Here is a 15,372-nt window from a genome sequence, read left to right as displayed (position 1 = left end):
GTAATGCACTCAACTGCCATGGCCTGTATGCACGCTCACCATGCAAGACTCCATTGCTGAAGAAAATGCATGCTGAAGCTCATTTAAAGTTTGCTGCACAACATTTGGACAAGCCTGTGATATAGTGGGAGAATTTAGTCTGGTCAAACGAGACCAAAATGGAACTCTTTGGATGACATAATACACACCATGTTTGGAGGAGAAATGGCACTGTTCATCACCCCAAAAACACTATACCAACAGTGAAGTTTGCAGGTGGGAACATCATGGTGTGGGGCTGTTTTTCAGCATACGATACTGGCAGGCATACATGAAGTGATTGAAGGAAGGATGAAGGGAAACATTTACATAGACATTCTTGATAAAAATCTGCTGCCATCTACCAGGATGCTGAAGATGAAACGAGGGCGGACGGTTCAGCAAGTCAATAATCCTAAACACACAGCCAAAGACACTCTCAATTGGTTTAAGAGAAAGAAAATAAAGCTGCTAGAATGGCCCAGCCAATCACCTGTCTTGAAAATCTATGGAAAGAACTAAAAATCAGAATTCATAGAAGAGGCCAACGGAACCTTCAAGATTTGAAGACTGTTTGTATGGAAGAATGGGCCAAAATCACACCTAAGCAATGCATGTGACTAGTTTCTCCATACAAGAGGCATCTTGAAGCTGTCTTTACTAACAAAGGCTTTTGTACAAAGTATTAAATTAATTTCAGTAAGCGTGTTCAATACTTTTTCCCTGTGTCATTTCATATTATTACAAATAAATTAATTTATGGACAACTATGGTTTGATTTGTTTGCATGTGTGGATTGCAATGTTGCTGACATTTGGTGAAAATTTCATTACAATAGCCCCATTACAAATACCTGTATATTTACTGAGAAAAATGTTGAGTTGTTCAATACTTATTTTACCCTTGTGTCACAGTGTTTCTTGGCATGGTGGTCACTGGGTATTACCTGTGAGGTCATTGTGGCGAGGGGTCTCTGGAAGCGGTGCTGGTGTTTGGCGAGGAGCATTGGCGCTGCTATCTTGACTCAAGTCATGTGATTCAAGCTGTCCAATCCTGGTGGGTCATGTGCTCTTTCCAGCCAGTCACAGCACGGCACCTGGTATTTAGGAAGGTCCAGAGCCTTCATTCATTGCCAATGCAACATGTTTCTCAGCTGCGGCTGAGAGAGAGTACCTGTGCCTTACCTGTCTGCCTGGAAGTGCTACTAGCCTGTTACCTTGCCTGCTCCAAACCTGCTGGACTCACCCTGCACCCTCCATTTACCTTTCCCCTGCCTGAGAACCTGAACCTGCTGTTTCCCTGCACCTTGCCTCACACTCTAACTCCCAGGTGGACTTCATTACCTCTGCATGCACTTCGTTACGGCTCACAAAACCTGCATACTGGACATTTCCTGCCTGTCACTATCTGGACATTCTCCCATTTGCTTCACCACAGTTATCAAGTGCACTTTAGTGTTAAACCTGGACTTTTTCTTTTGCCATTCCCATGTCTGCTAAATCACTTATTAAAAACTCCACCTTTTTATTTAAATTTGCTTCTGTGTCTGCTCATGTCACCACCCCGGATCCACAACAAACCCAGACCTTCACACCTTGTTGTCAAGCACGCCAGCTCCTTCAATCTAAAAAATAATTAAAAAAACAAGGGCGCCTCCTAGTGCAATAACCATGAAAACACACAGACCTTCACAGTTTGCACTGGCCCCATGGATCCGGCCACAGAACAGGAGTCTGGAGTGGATTTATTTAGCTGTATTGCTGGTCGTTTAGAAAGCCTGGAAACTATGCAGCATCAAATGGCTCAGTTTTTACAAGAGATGTCTAAGTGACAAGATAATCTGAAAACCTCGTTAACCACCCCTGGGGTATCACCAACTACACCTCCTCCTGTGCCTGGTAATACAGGGACCAGGGTATCCCCTTGTTTACACCTACCTATGCCAAGCAAATTTGATGGCAATCCTAAACTCTGTCGTGGTTTCTTAAATCAGTGTGACATACACTTTACTTTACATCCTGATAACTTTCCCACTGCTAGAACTAAAGTGGCATACATTGTGTCTTTGTTCAGCTCAGCTTTGGATTGGGCCTCCCCACTCTGGGAGCATTCAGACTCGCTGCTGGATAACTATGCGGACTTTGTGTCATCTTTCAGGAGGATTTTCGCCGAACCTGGACGCACTGTGTCAGCATCGTCCAGTATCATGAACCTGAGACAAGGAACCCGTCCTGTCAGCCAATATGCCATACAGTTTCAAATCTTGGCATCAGAGCTTAAGTGGAATGAGGAGGCCCTCACCTCAGCCTTTTGGCATGGCCTTTCGGACTGGCTAAAAGATTATCTGATAACCCGTGAGCTTCCCACTAATTTAAATGAGTTGATCTCACTCTGCAATAAAATTGACTTACGCTTCAGAGAATGTCAGGCTGAAAAACATAGAACTGATCGGCAAAAGTCATTCACTCCTCCCTTGCCTACCCGTCCACCCCATCCTCCTATAGATGAGGAGCCTATGCAGGTGAACCAAACCCATCTCTCCAAAGAGGAACATAAGAGAAGGATGCTAAAGAACCTCTGTCTATACTGTGGAGATTTGGGTCACCTGGTGGCCTCCTGCTTCCGTAAATCAGGAAACGCTTATCCCTAACTGACCCTGGGGACATCAAGTTAGGAGTTATGAGCCCATCCCCTAATACTAAAGATTTCAAAATTTCCCTAGCTTTGGATCTTAAGCTTAAGCCTGTTTTCGTTTCTGCTCTATTGGATTCTGGAGCAGCCGGACACTTCATGACTTCTTGTCTAGTTAATAAACTACAGATTCCTTGTTCATCTCTCCATCACGCAATCTCCCTGACCTCTGTAGATGGATGTCCTCTAGCTAAAGGAGTGGTCACCAAGGAGACTCAACCAGTATTAGTCCGTGTTGGGGCACTCCACTCCGAGTCTTTGAAGTTCTTAGTGATACCTGAGGCATCCCAAGAAATCATTTTAGGATTACCCTGGTTACGCCAGCATAATCCCGGGATAAACTGGTGTTCTATGCAGATTCTTTCATGGGGAACTGACTGTCAGAAATCCTGTCTTCCCAAGATACGACCTGTAAGAAAGACAGTTTCATCAATATCTCCAGCTATTCCCAAGGAGTACCAGATGTTCTCTGATGTTTTTTCTGAACAACAGGCGAATGTCTCACCTCCCCACAGAGAGAATGGAATTGTCCAATCGAGCTGATGCCTGACAAGATGCCACCTCGTGGTCGCAGCTATCCTCTATCCTTGCCTGAGACTCAAGCCATGTCTGAATACATCCAGGACAACCTAGCGAAAGGACTTATTCGTCTTTCGACCTCTCCTGCTGGAGCTGGCTTCTTTTTTGTGTGCAAAAAGGATGGTGGCCTGAGGCCTTGTATAGACTACAGGGGCCTTAATGATATCAAGAATCAATATCCTCTTCCACTGATCACAGAGTTGTTCGACAGAGTCAAAGGGTCCATCATATTCTCAAAATTGGATCTGAGAGGGGCTTATGATCTCATCCGTATTCGTGCTGGTGATGAATGGAAGACCGCCTTTAATACTAGAGATGGACATTTTGAATACCTTGTGATGCCCTTTGGGTTGTGCAATGCCCCTGCCGTGTTTCAGGGCTTTGTTAATGACATTTTCCGGGACTTGTTGTATGTCTCAGTTGTAGTTTACCTGGACGATATACTGATTTTTTTCGTCTTCTATAGAGAAACATCATGAACATGTGAAGGAAGTATTATCCCGTCTAAGAAAGAACCACCTTTACTGCAAATTGGAGAAATGTGTCTTTGGAGTACCCAGTGTGCCATTCCTTGGTTACGTCATCTCTGGCTCCAGTCTTGAAATGGATCCCAAGAAGGTGCAGGCAATTTTGGATTGGTCCCGACCTCAAACCTTGAAAGCCATCCAGAGATTGTTTGGGTTCACCAACTACTATAGATGTTTTATTAAAGGATTCTCCTCATTATTGGCTCCCATCACCGCTCTGACCCGTAAAGACGCTAATCCTGCCCTATGGTCACCTGAGGCAGAGACTGCCTTCCAGCTTTTAAAACAGGCTTTTATTTCTGCTCCAGTCTTATGTCAACCAGATTTGGACAGGCCTTTTCTATTGGAAGTGGATGCGTCTTCAGAGGCTGTGGGTGCAGTTCTTTCCCAGCGTTATGAGAATAATCGAGTTCATCCCTGTGGGTTTTTCTCCAAGAAATTATCACCTGCCGAAAGAAATTATGCCATAGGTGAACAAGAACTCCTGGCAGTGAAATTTGCATTAAAAGAATGGAGATACCTGCTGGAAGGGGCTAAGTTCCCCTTCAATGTTTTCACAGATCATAGAAACCTCCTATTCCTCAACAATCTCCGCGTGAGTCCTCGTCTGGACCGATGGGCAATATTTTTTTCGCGGTTCCAGTTCACCCTGACCTTCCGGTCTGGAGCCCTTAATCAAAAGGCAGATGCTCTGTCCAGATCTTTCCTCTGTGATGACAAAGCAGAGAATCAACAAAATACCCCTGTCTTGGAGTCAAGAGTATTTGCCACCCTACAAGTACAGCCTCCCACTGGGAAGTCCTTTGTGGCCCCGGAGTTAAGGAAGCAGCTCCTCACCTGGGCTCATTCCTCTTGCTTTGCAGGTCACTCATGTTCCTGGAAGACCCTGGAATTTCTGAAGAGAGGCTATTGGTGGCCATCCATGAAAGCGGACGTGTCGGAGTTTATTTCTTAATGCTCCTTGTGTGCTCAGCATAAGTCTTCACGTCAGGCTCCGGCTGGTGAGTTGTTGCTGCTACCTATTCCATCGCGTCCATGGATGCATCTCTCCATGGACTTAATCACGGATCTTTTTTCAAATTCTCAAGGGTTCTCTACCATCTGGGTCGTAGTAGACCGATTCTCAAAAATGGTCCATTATATACCACTAAAGTAATGACCTTCTGCTCCTGACCTAGCTCATTTGTTTGTACAACATATATTCTGTCTCCATGTTCTTCCTGCCGAGATAGTCTCTGACCGTGGTGTTCAGTTTACAGCAAAATTTTGGAGAGCCTTATGTTCAGTATGGCAAGTAAAGCTAAATTTTTCTACGGCTTATCACCCACAAAGCAATGGTTCCACCGAGAGGGTTGATCAAGACCTTGAGACCTCCCTGAGGATTTTAATGACCTCTTCCCAAGACAATTGGTCTGTATTGCTGCCATGAGCTGAATTTGCACATAATGCCTCCTACCACTCTTCCACGAACCAAACCCCATTCCAAGTGGTCTACGGTCTTCATCCTCAGGTTCCTCAATTTCAAAGCCTGCCCGTCTTTGATGTACCAGCTGTGGAAGACACTGTAAAGAGATTTGCATCAATTTGGACTCAAGTTCGTGCTGACCTGGAGAAGGCGTCCTCCGGTTACAAATTTCATGTTGACAAGAAGCGTAGGATAGTACCACGTATACAAGTTGGAGACCAAGTCTGGTTGTCCATCCTGAACCTACTGCTCAGAGTACCATCTATGAAATTTGCTCCATGCTTCATTGGGCCCTTCTCCATTATAGAAATTATTAAACCCATGGCTTATCACCTTCAGTTGCCTCCTTACCTGAAAATTCCCAACTCCTTTCATATCTCCCTGCTTAAACCCCTAGTGTTGAATAAGTTCCACAGTGTCCTGCCTGCTTCTCCCCGTGTCCAGACTGAAAGAGGCATGGAGTTTGAGGTTTCCCAAGTCTTGGACTCTCGTATCCACAGAGGACATCTGCAGTACTTCTTGGATTGGAGGGGTTACGGTCCAGAGGAGCGTTGTTGGACTGATGCCCGTGATATCCATGCTCCTGCACTCATCAAAAGGTTCCACGCTGCCCATCCGGAGAAACCTGGTGAGTACCCCCCCATAAGGGGGGGTACTGTCATGGCCAGGGTTTCTTGGCATGGTGGTCACCGGGTATTACCTGTGAGGTCATTGTGGTGAGAGGTCTCTGGCAGCGGTGCTGGTGTTTGGCGAGGGGTATTGGCAGCACATGGTTCTGTGCGGGCACATTGTCACTGAGGCCTGGTGAGGCCTGGCGGTGTTTCCGTTCCATTTGGAATGGGCGCTGCCATCTTGCCTCAAGTCATGTGATTCAAGCTGTCCAATCCTGGTGGGTCATGTGCTCTTTCTAGCCAGTCACAGCGCGGCACCTGGTATTTAGGAAGGTCCAGAGCCTTCATTCATTGCAACATGTTTCTCAGCTGCGGCTGAGAGAGAGTACCTGTGTCTTACCTGTCTGCCTGGAAGCGCTACTAGCCTGTTACCTTGCCTGCTGCAAACCTGCTGGACTCACCCTGCACTCTCCATTTACCTTTCCCCTGCCTGAGTACCTGAACCAGCTGTTTCCCTGCACCTTGCCTCACACTCTAACTCCCAGCTGGACTTCATTAACTCTGCCTGCACTTCGTTACAGCTCACCAAACCTGCATACTGGACATTTCCTGCCCGTCACTATCTGGACATTATCCCATTTGCTTCACCACAGTAATCAAGTGCACTTTAGTGCTAAGCCTGGACTTTTTCTTTTGCCATTCCCATGTCTGCTAAATCACTTATTAAAAACTCCACCTTTTTATTTAAATCTGCTTCTGTGTCTGCTCCTGTAACCACCCCGGGTCCACAACAAACCCAGACCTTCACACCTTGTTGTCAAGCACGCCAACTCCTTCAATCTAAAAAATAATTTAAAAAAACAAGGGCGCCTCCTAGTGCAATAACCATGAAAACACACTAAAAATGTGTGAAGAGGACTATAAGTGAACCTGTACCATGTGTATAAAATCATAACCATTTATCTCAAGTCCTTTGTGAAGATCCTCATAGGGTCACTGACTTCAGTAGCATTTTTCACAGTTTTAATAGAAATCCACAATCCATAAAAACATAAAAATAAACATACATGGTATACCACTCATACATTAGATATAATAAGACATAGCTTATCTGAGAATCAGCATACAGCACAGTACCCATTGCGTTTTGTCCAGGTGGAACTCTGAGCCTGATTCAGAGCCGGTCGCTCTGACCATCGGGCTTGCGACGAGATCCTTGTGGTAGGGTCTCGTTGCCGCAAGCCCCAGAGAGATTTCAGCTCTAACAAAGCTGGAATCTCTCCGCTGACATCACTTGTGATGTCAGTGGGGCCGGCCCCAAATGGTAGGCATTCTCATGGGAACAGCTTCATCTGGGCAGCCACCCCCCCCCGGCACGCCCACCAAAGGGGACGTGCTGTCACTCAACATCGACAGCACGCCCCCTTTCGTGCGAGATCCAGAGCGATGGATTGCCCATCGCTATCTGGGTCTTGCGCATGCGCACGACGGAGCCGGCTCCCTCGTGCGCATGCGCTCTGGGCCATCGACCCGGTTGCGAGCGCTCAGCGCTTGCGACCGGGTCTGAATCAGGCCCTCTGTCCTCTCCTCTAGACTTCCTCCACCTGAGCACCAATGCACCAAGATAAAGAAGTTTTGGCATAAAATTCACTCCTTTATTATGCATGTCACAGGTGTTAAACTTCCATTTGTATGGGTAGAAATCCTCTAGTGGACTTTGAATCTTGGTCTCTAACATTAATACTTCCCAATATTCTTCCCTTTCTTACAATACTAGTTACAGTTGCTAAAAAGATCTCTTCCCACACACATACCCTGGAACTGGTTACTGCAGACCTACTTAATATACTATACTCTGACAGGCGCACTGCTATGGTTGACATGGAGAAGGGAGTAACAAAGGCCCTCATTCAGAGCCGGACGCTCTGAGCAGAGCGCTCGCTCTGAATGAGGGCCGTCCTCCATAAAAATGGAGCGTCCTCCTGGACGCTCGTATAGCTGTGGGTCATCACCCACAGCTCATATGAGCGTGCAGGATGATGGTCGCGATGGTCTTGACCATCGCGACCATCGCCAGTGCGACCAGAAGCCTGTGGTCGGGTTTTTCGACCACAAGCCCTGGAGTGATTTTGGCTCTATCAGAGCCAAAATCACTCCCACTGACATCACTAGTGATGTCAGTGGGCCGGCTTCTGACGGTAGGCTTTCCCTTGGGAACGCCCCCGTCTGGGAGGCACACCCCCGGCACGCCCACCAAAGGGGGCGTGCTGTCAATCGACAGCACGCCCCCTTTGATCAGACACAACGAGCGAAGGAAATTCCTTCGCTCGTCGCGTCTCGCGCATGCGCACGACGGAGCTCCCTCTGGCGTGCGCATGCTCAGTGCAGACCATCGACCCACTTGCGAGCGGACAGCCGCTCACGAGTGGGTCTGAATCAGGCCCAAAGTTCCATGATCGATGGGAAGTCTATTTAGATTAATTGCCCACATCTCAAGAAACCATGAAAGTATTTAAAAATACTACCTGGTCACTACTACGTAATCTTTCTTATGTTATGATGGTCTTCTACATCTTTGAGTTGGATGCATGCACATCTTTGCGGATGTTTAGATGCTCTTTTTCAAGAAGTGATGTTCTCTACGTAGACAAGGAACCACTCTGACCTTTGCTGCCCCTCCTTTTCCCTTTCTTACTCTCTTCTCTTATTTTCCCACTTTTTTCTCTGTTTCTGTGTCATATTTTATTTCTACATTTTTACTATCTATTCTCTTATAATAAAAAAAAAAGACAGAGAGAGAGTTAAAGTATTGAGCAAAAACAAACAGTGGCACCCAAATATCAGACCGCTACTATCAGAACACAAACATCGATGTCCATCCCTACGCTGAATCTGCAGGTGGACTCCAGCAACACTTTTTCTCTGTGAAGTGCTCCCTCTCCAGAGTGATGTTCCCGCTCAGCCACACGATCTCAGTGAGCAGGAGGCAGCTCCCACAGAAATCAGCACTGACCATGGAAGCTCAAAATAAAGGCAAGGAAATACAGGGTACATTGTGCAAAGAGGACATTGCTCATCGCCATGTCCAGCAGTTGGGGAGGTGTGCGCATGGAGGCTGTGGAAATATGCACAGGTGCACCAGCCCTGGGGACATGCTGCTTATAATGCAATACAAATCTCTCATTGATGATCCTCCAGCCCTTCCCAGCACATCCTAGGGCTCGGGCCTTAGCCATTAGCCCTCCCCCCTAAGAACTTACCTGTGGTGAGCAGGCAGCGGCGATGGAGAGCGCCGGGGAGGGAAGAATAACTCCTCTCCTGACGCAGATGGCAGCTCTAGTCCAGGATTTCAGCAGGTGAGGAGGAGGATAGAGCTGGTAGGAAGGCTGCCTAGGAGGGGCTGCAAGCCTCCACTGCAGCTCCCTCTACAGGCAGCCAAGCCAACAGCAGGCTAGCAGGCACACTTGCCTGCTCGTTAAAAAATAGACTCAGGACACAATAGTGGTGTGGGGGAGGGCTTGCCATGGTGCCCAGGGCACGTGCCCCACTCGCCCTGCCCTAGTTACGCCACTGCTCACCACTGCTGCTAGAGAGTGAGCTGGAACCTGAGACACCTGTCCTATCTCCTATCCCAGGGACCACCGGTACAGAGAGCCGTCCACTGCTAACCTCTGATTCTGCATCAAAACAAACGGCGCTCACCAGCATATGCTGCTGCAGAGTCAGCTGAAACTCGGTAAGTCTGTCTGACTCTGACCCACTAGCCGTTCTCACACAGCGTACCTGGAGCACTGGAACAAAATTTACATATCAGGCATAATTGTATATGAGCTGTGGAAGTGTAGAAGCTATTTTGGAATAAGAATCCATTTTGTATGTCATGTATGTATGGAGGGTGGGTGCGCAGGACAGGATGGAGTTTATTCATTGTACAGACCCTGTCATATGTGCACAGAAAAGCATATGTACATATATGGTAAGGTGGAAGCGGTATGAAATACTGCCGGCCACATGGCCGGGAGTTCGAATCCCAGCATCGGCAGGCAGACAAATGAAGAGATCCCGGCAGCAGCAGCCCGACAGCGCTGGAAATCCTGATCGTCCGTAGGTGAGTACTTACTAACCTAACCTAACCCCCTAACACTCCTTAGGGGTGCCTAACCCTAACCTCCCCCTTGTGCCTAACCTTAATCACCCTCTCAGTGCCTAAACCTAACCCCCCTTCCCCGCTGCCTAAACCTAAGTCCCCCGGGGGGGGGTGCCTAACCCTAACCTCCCCCCGGGGGGTGCCTAACCCTAACCCTCCCTCCCCCTAGCCTAACCCTAACCCTCCTGGGGGGTACCTAACCCTAAGTCCCCCCCGGGAGCCCTAAACCTAACCCTCCCCCCCGCGGCTGTCCGCTCACGGCGCCCGGCATCCATTCGATTGGGATGCTGGGCGCCGGTCTCCCGGTGTCGGAAAAATGACAGGCGTCTACATTTAGATGCCTGTCATTTAACCCTCGCCGGGATAAAGCAGTCGGGAAGCCGGCTGTCGGGCTTACGTCAGCCGGCTTCCCGATTGCATCCCAGTAAGGTATGCGATTCCAATGTTTAAACAGCACTTTAGTCTCACTGCACAAAATGAACAACAGATGTATTACACGAAACCTATAAATGTAAGTTGCTCTGTTAAATAAAGTGGAGAGGAGGAGATGCTTGTGGTTACATAATCACATTCGTGTCTGTGTCTCTTTTCACACATGATCATATGTAGCCTTTAGCAAACAGAGTCTGAGGGTGACCAAGTGAGGACTCATTCATTAGATAAAGTTATTGTCCAGAGTCGACAACATGGAAGTTCCCACTGAGATGCCCAGCAGTATTGACCACTGGACAGTTATGAGATCATGCTCTGGGGACGGAGTTGCCAGGACAATTTCCCAGGTGAGTAAACACAAATGTTTTGCTATCCTGGTAGCTGTATCCCCATTGCAGTTGATGTTCTGTCCTGCTGGAAGCAATCCTTGGGTAATTATTGGTCACCCTAAAGGTGTTGTTATTTAAAAATGTTATACTCTGTTGTTATATGCTCAGTGAATGATAGGTGAATGTTTAAAGTCTTGTTTGTCTGTTTGTTATATAACAAACCTGTCATTATTGTGTTTTTAGAGTAACTTTGATAATGGTCACTGATTTAACTTTAGAAGAGAGCCCCACACGGTGATTTGTTTATGAAATAGAATAATGCCATGAAATTCCATTAGATTTAGAAAAGTACGCCAGATGGGTGCTAGGACTTGATACATTTACAGAAATGTGTTTTCATTTATTAGTGTCTGAATGAACAGAAAGGGAGACCTTGTTTTCAGAAATAGGAGGAAAGTTACATCCAGTCAATAGTGTTAATAACTGAAGCAGGATAAAGTAATTGCATGTCTGTCAGCCTATAGATAAACATTTGATATTCCTGTGCACGGGAATAGTAACCTCTAAAGAGAGGAGGGCCACTATTAGGTCTGATTTTAGTCATAATGGATTTTGACTAAGCTAGACAAGGGAATGTTCTAGCGAAGCTATATGGGAATCATAAAGCAGGATATTTGATGAATGTTTAAAAATGGGTAACATCCATAGACTCAGAGCTGGCCCTAGCCAATTCGGCGCCCTAGGCAAAATTTTGGCTGATGCCCCCTAGCATGGGGCTGGGTGTGTCAACATCATTCTCCCCCTCCAGCATGTTTCCCAGCCCCAGTGTGTCAGCCTCTTTCCCCCCACCCCCAGCATGTCAGCCTCTTTCTCCCCCCAAGCCCCAGGGTGTGTCTCAGCCTTGCATTCCCCTCCAGCCCCAGTGTGTCTCAGCCTTCTCCCCCCAGCCCCAGTGCGTCTCAGCCGTCCCCCCCAGCCCCAGTGCATGTTTCTGCCTTCCCCCTCAGCCCCAGTGCATGTCTCAGCCTCCCCGCCCTAGAGTGTGTCTCAGCCTCCCCGCCCTAGAGTGTGTCTCAGCCTCCCTGCCCCAGAGTGTGTCTCAGCCTCCCTGCCCCAGAGTGTGTCTCAGCCTCCCTGCCCCAGAGTGTGTCTCAGCCTCCCTGCCCCAGAGTGTGTCTCAGCCTCCCTGCTCCAGAGTGTGTCTCAGCCTCCCTGCCCCAGAGTGTGTCTCAGCCTCCCCGCCCCAGAGTGTGTCTCAGCCTTGCATCCTCCCCATCCCATACCAGCGCAGCCGCTGCCACTTACCTTGGTTGCTTCATCTCCATGGCTCCTCTCAATCCTCTCCTTCTAGCAGCCCGGCCCCTTGTTATGACACAGAACGCATGACGTCACGCGCACCGTGTCATAACAAGGGGCCGGGCCGTGACGGGTGGCTGTTATGTTGGTGGAGCCAGAGCGGCCGAAGCGGCCCGCTCTGACTCCAACCATTTAAATAATGGGGACCGGGTTGGCGGGCAGCGGTGCTGTCGAATGCAGGTGGCCACAGGCCCCTGCACCACAGCGGGCCCCGGTGCAAGGCACCGGCTACACCGCCGCTAGTTCTGCCCCTGTCCTGTAGCCAGAATGAGCTTCTGTGCAGAAGCTCATTCTGACCAGTCAAAGTCACCTGACCAGTGCGCTGCCAGGTCGGAGCGGAGCTCCGATCATGGCAGCGGTGTGTGGGAGGAAGCGGCAGAGCCTTGAATGCCCCTAGGCATTAGCTTATTATGCCTATGCTTGGAGCCGGCTCTGCATAGACTGACTTGTTTAAACTAGGTGTGTGCACCGGCCACTTTTCGTGTTTTGGTTTTGGATCTGGATCTTTCTTCGTGTTTTGGATCTGGATTGGTTTTGCCAAAACCACCCTTCCGTGTTTTGGGTTCTGGGTTTTGTGTTTTGGATCTGTATTTTTTTTTTAAAAAGCATAAAAACAGCTAAAATCACAGAATTTGTAGGTTTTTCTGCTCCTATGCTATTATTAACCTCAATAACCTTAATTTCCACTAATTTCCAGTCTATTCTGAACACCTCACACCTCACAATAGTGTTTTTATGTCCAAAAGGTTGCACCGAGGTAGCTGGATGACTATGCTAAGCGACACGAGTGGGCGGCACAAACACGAGACCCATCTAGGCGTGAAACTGCAGTGGCAGACAGGATGGCATTGAAAAACTAGGCCCCAAACTGTACATAATGCAAAGAAAAAAAAGAGGTGCAAGATGGAATTGTCCTTGGGCCCTCCCACCCACCCTTATGTTGTATAAACAGGACATGCACACTTTAACAAACCAATAATTTCAGCGCCAGGGTCTGCCACACAACTGTGGCTGAAATGATTGGTTCGTTTGGGCCCCCACAAAACAAGCTGGCAATTTATCTGTCCCTGCACAAACTGGCTCTACGGAGGCAAGATGTCATCCTCATCCTCCTCATCCACCGATTCCTCACCCTCTTCAGTGTGTACATCCTCATCCTCACAGAGTATTAATTCGTCCCTGCTGGAACCACAGGTCCCTCTGTACGTTCTGGAGGCTGGTCTCCCTGGAAGAGTTGATAATTCATTTTATGAACATCATCTTCTCCACATTTTGTGGAAGCAACCTCCTACGCCTTTCGCTGACAAGGTTCCCGGCTGCACTAAACACTCTTTCGGAGTACACACTGGAGGGGGGCAACTCAGGTAAAATAGAGCCAGTTTGTACAGGGACCTCCAAATTGCTTCTTTTTCCTGCCAGTACAGGTATGGACTGTCTGACATGCCTACTTGGATGCTGTCACCGATGTAATCCTTTAACAGACAGACGCACGCTTGTCGCTGCTGCTTTGAGGATTCAAGTGCGGCTACAGCCCACACAATTCACAAAGACAGAAAAAAAAAGAATATTTTTATTGTTTGTGGAGCACACTTTGAGGGTTACACCACCCTTTAACAGACAGACGCACGCTTGTCGCTGCTGCTTTGTGGATGCAAGTGCGGCTACAGCCCACACAATTCACAAAGACAGAAAAAAGAAGAATATTTTTATTGTTTGTGTAGCACACTTTGAGGGTGTCACCACCCTTTAACAGACAGACGCACGCTTGTCGCTGCTGCTTTGAGGATGCAAGTGCGGCTACAGCCCACACAATTCACAAAGACAGAAAAAAGAAGAAGAATATTTTTATTGTTTGTGTAGCACACTTTGAGGGTGTCACCACCCTTTAACAGACAGACGCACGCTTGTCGCTGCTGCTTTAAGGATGCAGGTGCGGCTACAGCCCACACATTTCACAAAGACCAAAAAAAAAAAAAAGAACAATATTTTAATTGTTTGTGTAGCACACTTTGAGGGTGTCACCACCCTTTAACAGACAGACGCACGCTTGTCGCTGCTGCTTTAAGGATGCAGGTGCGGCTACAGCCCACACAATTCACAAAGACAGAAAAAAGAACAATATTTTAATTGTTTGTGTAGCACACTTTGAGGGTGTCACCACCCTTTAACAGACAGACGCACGCTTGTCGCTGCTGCTTTAAGGATGCAGGTGCGGCTACAGCCCACACAATTCACAAAGACAGAAAAAAAAAGAACAATATTTTAATTGTTTGTGTAGCACACTTTGAGGGTGTCACCACCCTTTAACAGACAGACGCACGCTTGTCGCTGCTGCTTTAAGGATGCAGGTGCGGCTACAGCCCACACAATTCACAAAGACAGAAAAAAGAAGAATATTTTTATTGTTTGTGTAGCACACTTTGAGGGTGTCACCACCCTTTAACAGACAGACGCACGCTTGTCGCTGCTGCTTTGAGGATGCAAGTGCGGCTACAGCCCACACAATTCACAAAGACAGAAAAAAGAAGAAGAATATTTTTATTGTTTGTGTAGCACACTTTGAGGGTGTCACCACCCTTTAACAGACAGACGCACGCTTGTCGCTGCTGCTTTAAGGATGCAGGTGCGGCTACAGCCCACACATTTCACAAAGACCAAAAAAAAAAAAAAGAACAATATTTTAATTGTTTGTGTAGCACACTTTGAGGGTGTCACCACCCTTTAACAGACAGACGCACGCTTGTCGCTGCTGCTTTAAGGATGCAGGTGCGGCTACAGCCCACACAATTCACAAAGACAGAAAAAAGAACAATATTTTAATTGTTTGTGTAGCACACTTTGAGGGTGTCACCACCCTTTAACAGACAGACGCACGCTTGTCGCTGCTGCTTTAAGGATGCAGGTGCGGCTACAGCCCACACAATTCACAAAGACAGAAAAAAAAAGAACAATATTTTAATTGTTTGTGTAGCACACTTTGAGGGTGTCACCACCCTTTAACAGACAGACGCACGCTTGTCGCTGCTGCTTTAAGGATGCAGGTGCGGCTACAGCCCACACAATTCACAAAGACAGAAAAAAGAAGAATATTTTTATTGTTTGTGTAGCACACTTTGAGGGTGTCACCACCCTTTAACAGACAGACGCACGCTTGTCGCTGCTGCTTTGAGGATGCAAGTGCGGCTACAGCCCACACAATTCACAAAGACAGAAAAAA

At 47.6% G+C, this 15,372-nt stretch overlaps 1 protein-coding gene across 4 annotated transcripts in view; it reads right to left on the bottom strand.

The window, feature by feature from the left end:
* LOC148534437 (apolipoprotein L3-like) overlaps nucleotides 1-15,372 on the bottom strand; it is a 109,160-nt gene that overhangs the window by 76,641 nt on the left and 17,147 nt on the right. The gene's annotated exons all lie outside the window — the stretch shown is intronic.

Source organism: Taudactylus pleione, unplaced genomic scaffold, assembly GCF_031769625.1.
Source record: "Taudactylus pleione unplaced genomic scaffold, aTauple2 ptg000066l, whole genome shotgun sequence".
NCBI classification, from domain to species: Eukaryota; Metazoa; Chordata; class Amphibia; order Anura; family Myobatrachidae; genus Taudactylus; species Taudactylus pleione.
Note: the sequence above shows the minus strand (reverse complement) of the source record. Positions and strands in the feature narration are given on the sequence as shown.